The following is a 6255-nucleotide window of genomic DNA, read 5'->3' as shown; positions in this document are numbered from 1 at the left end:
ATGATGTTTTCTAACCATTTTGTGTTGCTTATAGGCATGTGTAAATTAAATGCTCTTGATATACATTTAGTAATAATCAATATCCCTATTGCCCGAAATTGAGAACTCTAGTGTGATGGCCATTATGGATTACAAAGGAGTATCATTAACATGATGGCAACCATGGTGCCAACACAAAATTCATTGCCTCATTTTCCTTATGTAAGAAAAGCATAATTTTAGCTTGGATAAAAGTGAAATCTAGCATACAATTATTGATATCTATAAGGTTTAATTTGATTTTTATTGACAATGCAAACTTAGTTCACACTTGTAACCACCTCTTTTTATAGAAAGGCCAAATCTAGCTATTAAACATAGGTGGATTCAACATTTTCACGATCTTGAGTCCTCCGTGCATGAATTGCAATCTAACCAAGATTCACCTATAAATGAGCTTGAGGGGGGTTGAGGACACATTGCCCTAGAATGTCTACATAATAGAGTAAGTTGTTGACTATATTGAAATGTGGCACCCTCGAGAAGTGCTTCCTCTTAGCATGTTCAAGGACAAGCACTAGGAGGTTTTACTAGAAACATAGTGTGGATATGTTATCAAGTAATAGCAAAGCAGGGTCTTTTGAATGCCGATTGTTAGTTTGCTAATTGTGTTGAAAAGGTATTCTTCAAAGTTAGGCAAGTTCTTATTGCAAAGGATATTAGCACACGCCCCACATATGAAACGTAGGACCCACATGCCTTATGCACCCCCATGCAATCACAATATTCCACCTTTAGCACATATAGTGCACCAACATGTAGGCATTGTAAATGGAAAAGGTAAGTGCAATAATCAGGAAAGGACTCACAAGGAAAAAACCAAATCAATCAAACAAAACAAATGTCATAAAAGCTAAAATAAACCACACTCACTCTAACACAACCACAGTGTTCAAAAAGTTAGTGTGTTAAACTTTTCACACATTGTTTGATGATGGAGCAAGGAAGAAATCTTGTTTGTGCACAGATCGCACACACAAGCCAAATTGTATTAAGGGAAATTGTGCTTGCTCAATATTCAACAAATCTAAACGAAGGCAAGGAACTTAAAAAACAAGAAATCCACATGGGTATGATTACACAACAAGCAATCACAAGATAGGGCACTTGCTGTGTCTATGTTGTGAACAAAACAAACTAGAATGTGTTTTGCAATCAAAAATTGGTTTACAAATATTTTGAGGCCTTATGCACTTCCTTGGATTACAAGCAAAAATATAAGAAAAATGCATTCACAATGATATGTTAGCTTAGTGTCCTTGTTTTTTTATAGTTTTACCATGCACTAAAAAGCATGACGCTCAATTTGATGGATCATCGCTCAAGGCATCGAGTGCACAACAAATGACCGAATGAGAGCAATGCTTCATTCATGTGCATTTGATTGAGGTGGCCTAATCCTTCTGGCTCATTACTATATTTCTCACTTTAATGCCCTTAAACAATGTTGCACCAACATAAGTTTGTGTTGGGGAGAGTTCAAGATAGTTTTATTGTGATTGAGTTCCCAATTCAAGGTAGTCAACATGACTATGGCTTGGTATGGGTTAACAATGCTCATGTTGATTCATGAGATAGAAATATTGAGATTTTTAAGTGCGTTGATAAGTATATAAAGTCCAATAGCACCTTTTTTCTAGGAGATATTGAGCATATCTAGACCCACAATCGTAGCACAACTTGAAAGAGAAAAAAAATTATGTCAGTTAGGGTTCCCAAAATCACTTTTAGGTGTCACAATTGTAACAAAACCATGGAATGAAATGAATCTATGCAGTAATGCAATGAAAATAGCAACTAAACTAGCTATGCTTGGCTATAGTTGTACTGTTTTATATGCCACATGGCTAGACAACTTAGAGATTAACGAAATAGAATACCTTAATGCACCAAGACCAACACTACAAGTGCTAACTATTATGACATAAAGGACATCAACACAAGTAGCTCCAACATGGCATAGTCATTACTTTAGTGTGCCAATCTTGATATATATTGTGTTCTCAATCCTCATGGTGTTGCAAGCTATTCCACTTCATACATGACAAGGTGGACATCATGATGGCACAAAACTTAAAAGAGGTGTTTTTTGATTGCATTGCCAACAAGGTGTTTACAGTCGAATGCCCTAGAAGAAGATTAAACATATTAATAAACACACCACAAATTAGTGACCAATAGAATATGCTATACGTCTATGCCTATCCCTACCATTCATAAGTAGTACATAGAAGTTTGTGTCCACCATCAACAAAATCTCCCTGAAAAGAAGTAGAAGTTTGTGTCCACCATCAACAAAATCTCCCTGAAAAGAAGGAGTTGATTCTAAAGAGAAAGCCTACTTTGCAACACAGATAGGAGTCAAGCACTGTCATTTTCTTCGACAATGACCTAATGAAACAATATGTGAGGTGCCCATCAAACCTATTTGAGTTATGCTTGGTTGAATATAGTAGTTTCTATAATGTGAAAAATTGTAGATCTAAAAGGAAAAGAATCCTAGCTAATTTGATTTGTTAGCTACAAATCAAAGAACAAGAATAAACACTCAAATAATAATTACAAAGAGTAGTGCCATCTATAAGTTCAATTCGATGAATTGACATTGCTAATGGAACAACATACTTGGCATGTAGGTTGAGTGGGATAATATAATAAAAGCCAAGGCTAAATTTAGTGCCATGTGTAGTGCATTGTATGCACTCCTAGTAATGTTACAACCTCAAATAGAAGTGGTATGGTCCATGAGGAGTTTGAATCATAAATGAATTATCAAAAGTAAACAAGTCTATTTAGGTAAATTTTTTCTCAAAAAATATATGATTTCCAAGCTTTGTTGTGAAAATATTGACATCCTCAATGCTCTTGTTAATGGCATTAATAGTTTGTTCGAACATGATAAGCCAATAGGAGAGGAAGAAATTGCATGGTTGCATTTTGCAAACCATACAAGATGTGGATATTTTTTTAAAAGTCATGTATATATAAACATACTCAAAAATGAATACCAATCAAATGTGTTACAAGAGAGTTTCAAGTTTGTCCAATAATCTTATTAGCATACCTCAATTTCACATAAGAGTAGCAAACAAATGCTCAAACAATACATAGAGCTCAAGGTCTTATAATGTTAAGTGTGGTGTTTAGCCCTAGAAACATACATGTTTTGTTGTACAAAGAGATCCTTGTAACTCATATTTGCTTGAATGTGTTGGGCACTCTCATGTGCATATTGATTCTTCAATCACCCAAGAAATGGAAAGGCTAAGGCAGGATGTGCAATGGATATGCTTCAACCCCTCCCGAAAGAAACATGAAAATGCTTGTGTTATTATGTTGTAGCTTTTCCAAGCTTCACATGCTAGACTTGATGGAACGTTTATTGATTCAAATGCTTCAAGTAGCATGGTTATGGCTACCTCTCACATAACCATTTCATGCTCTCACGAATGACATAGTGAACTCAATAATTTGCCTCTTCATTGTAGTCTATCTGTGAAGGCTTCTTAATGGCTCCATCATTCAAGCGATATGTGTCAAGAAAGCTCCATCTCCATACCTTCGATGTGCTCCACAAGGAAGAAGAAGAAAGCTCCATCTCTTCATTGTAGTCTATCTGTGAAGGCTTCTTAATGGCTCCATCATTCAAGCGATATGTGTCAAGAAAGCTCCATCTCCATACCTTCGATGTGCTCCACAAGGAAGAAGAAGAAGAAGAAGAAGCAATGGTAAGAGCTTCACCCACACACACTCCTCTCTCTCTCTCTCTCTCTCTCTCTCTCTCTCTCTCTCTCTCTCTCTCTCTCTCTCTCTCTCTCTCTCTCTCTCTCTCTCTCTCTCTCTCTCTCTCTCTCTCTCTCTCTCTCTCTCTCTCTCTCTCTCTCTCTCAAAATGGAAAAAGAAAGAAGTGAGAAGAGAGCTCCACAAGATTGCACATCACAAGAATGAGCTTATCCTTTCATTCTTAGCTTTTATACATAGCCTCGGTTTTTTGGGTATCCTCCCATCTTTTTGGCCTAAACCACTCTTCTCTCATCTTGTACACACTTTTCTAATTTACAAATATTTTTGAATTTAAATTAAATATCGCAAGTGTACATGGGAGAAGTTCAAAGTGGAGTACTTTTCATGATCCAAAAAAGGCTCTAATATTGATTGACTTTGAAGGCCTTTAGAATCATGTATCTTTTTGCATATCTTAGGCCTTGTTAGTCAATGTTGGGAAGAGGCTTGTATCCCTTGTTAGTTAAGGTCTTAAGAATGTTTAAGGAGGGCTTATCCCAAAATATAATCACCCTTACTTGCATTTGAAAGCTTGGACTTGAATAATTATCATCTTTAGGTTCAAATTTTCAAAGAACACTATATTTGTAAGATCTAATGGCATCTTTAGCCAATGCTACATGGCTTTTTATTGATGTCACAGCAATAAGGGATAGCATGAGTGTGAAAGTTTTGTTAGTGCCACATCCTTGAATAAGAAAGAGATAAAGATCTCTCATAAGGGTTTAATTGTCTTTGGTCTACAACATCTTCAAATATTGAATATTGTTGGTAATTGAGTTTGTGAGAACTCGATGTTCCGTATTTACATCAAGGAGCATTTTGAATCTTGTTTTCATGCTAATGCCTCACTCAAATACTACAATTTACACAACAAGATTAAGCATGACTCTCTCAAAATAAATTACAACATAATTTTTCGCCAAAAAGTAACTACTCAAGAGATGCTCTTATGTCTACTTTCATCCTTTCTTCCAAAAATTTTAATTTCTTCTCACATGCCTCATCTTCATCTTTGTTGTCTTAGAAACCCCTTTTCTAGACATGTGCCAGCCTCATGGCACTTTGTGATCTAGTGGGTAGTATTTTATGGCCAATGTTGGTGCATCATGAAGAGGGCTATGGGTAGTGATGTTGCAGTTTTGAATCATTTTTGTTGTGGGGAAATAAGCTTCTTGATTAGTTCTTCAGGAGTTAGCTTGCAATCAAGGAAAAGAGGAAGCATAATAGAATGATGAGGGCCACTAGTGTTGTTGGATTGGTCGAGTAGATCCTGAAGTCATAACCTAGTAGTGGAAAAGGATGTGTACTCCCTAAGGGTATCTGCCTACCTCATTGTGTCGTGACTACTTGTGCAAGTGAGAGTGCAATTAATTGAGAGATGGGTCAAATCCCAAGAAATATTGGAGTGTCGTCTCATAGTTGAGGATCCAAGTGGTGCAAGGGAAGGTACAGTACAACATAGGGTGATAGGAATGCCAGTGTCCTTAAGATGTCTAGCCCTTGATGTGCCCTAGGTTTATAAAGTAAGGGAGGGCTAGGGGGTTGGGAAGGCAACTTATCAGTGAATGCCACAAAACATGCCCAACTTTAGGGTCCCTAGGTGATGCACAACTCTTAAAGCTCTATTGAAGAGTACAAAAACTCGTTTCAAGTATCTACAACCCACCCTTTTTCCAAAAGGGTAGTGATCATTCTATTAACTCAAAGATTGTTAATAAACCTCCTTACTAGCTTTCAATGTGTGAAAGGAAAGAAGTAGCCAAAAAAATCAAAGACTTGTTAGAGATGGGATTCATTGAATTTAGTTCATCACTATATGCCTCTCTAGTGTTATTGGTTAAGAAGAAGGATGGTACTTTTCGCATGTGTATAGACTACAAGGATTTGAATAAAATGACCATTTTAAAAGGTACCCTATCCCATGAGTTAATGATTTGTTAGATGAGCTTAAGGGGGGCAAATACTTCACTAAGATAGAGTTGAGGTCTGACCATCATCAAATTAGGAGGAGAGAGGGTGATGAGATGAAGACCACTTTTTGAATTGATAGGGAGCAACTTTGCCACTTTCTTACTATGCCATTATTTATTAGGCAGTAAGCAAGTATTATAGCACCTTTGATAGATAGACTAAAGAAATAAGCTTTTTTGGGGGATACTATACTCGATCGCAGCTTTAATCAATTGAAGGGATTGCTTACTTCAGCTCCTATATTGGTCTACCCTAATTTTTCTAAAGAGTTCGCTTTCTAATGTGATACAATTGGCTGGTGCATAGGTGCAGTCTTACTTTAAGAGCATGGAGTCATTACTTTTGAAAATCACAAGTTGAGTGAAAAGGAGATAGAAATGAATGTGTATAACTAAGAAATGTTGGCTATTCTCCATGCAATCCAAAAGTGGCATCACTATCTTTTTGGCAACCAATTTA

The sequence above is a fragment of the Lygodium microphyllum genome, chromosome 28, assembly GCF_053477565.2.
Source record: "Lygodium microphyllum isolate KBCC chromosome 28, Lygodium_microphyllum_v1.1.10, whole genome shotgun sequence".
Lineage (NCBI taxonomy): Eukaryota > Viridiplantae > Streptophyta > Polypodiopsida > Schizaeales > Lygodiaceae > Lygodium > Lygodium microphyllum.
The sequence above is the reverse complement of the archived record's forward strand: the minus strand, read 5'-3'. Positions refer to the sequence as shown.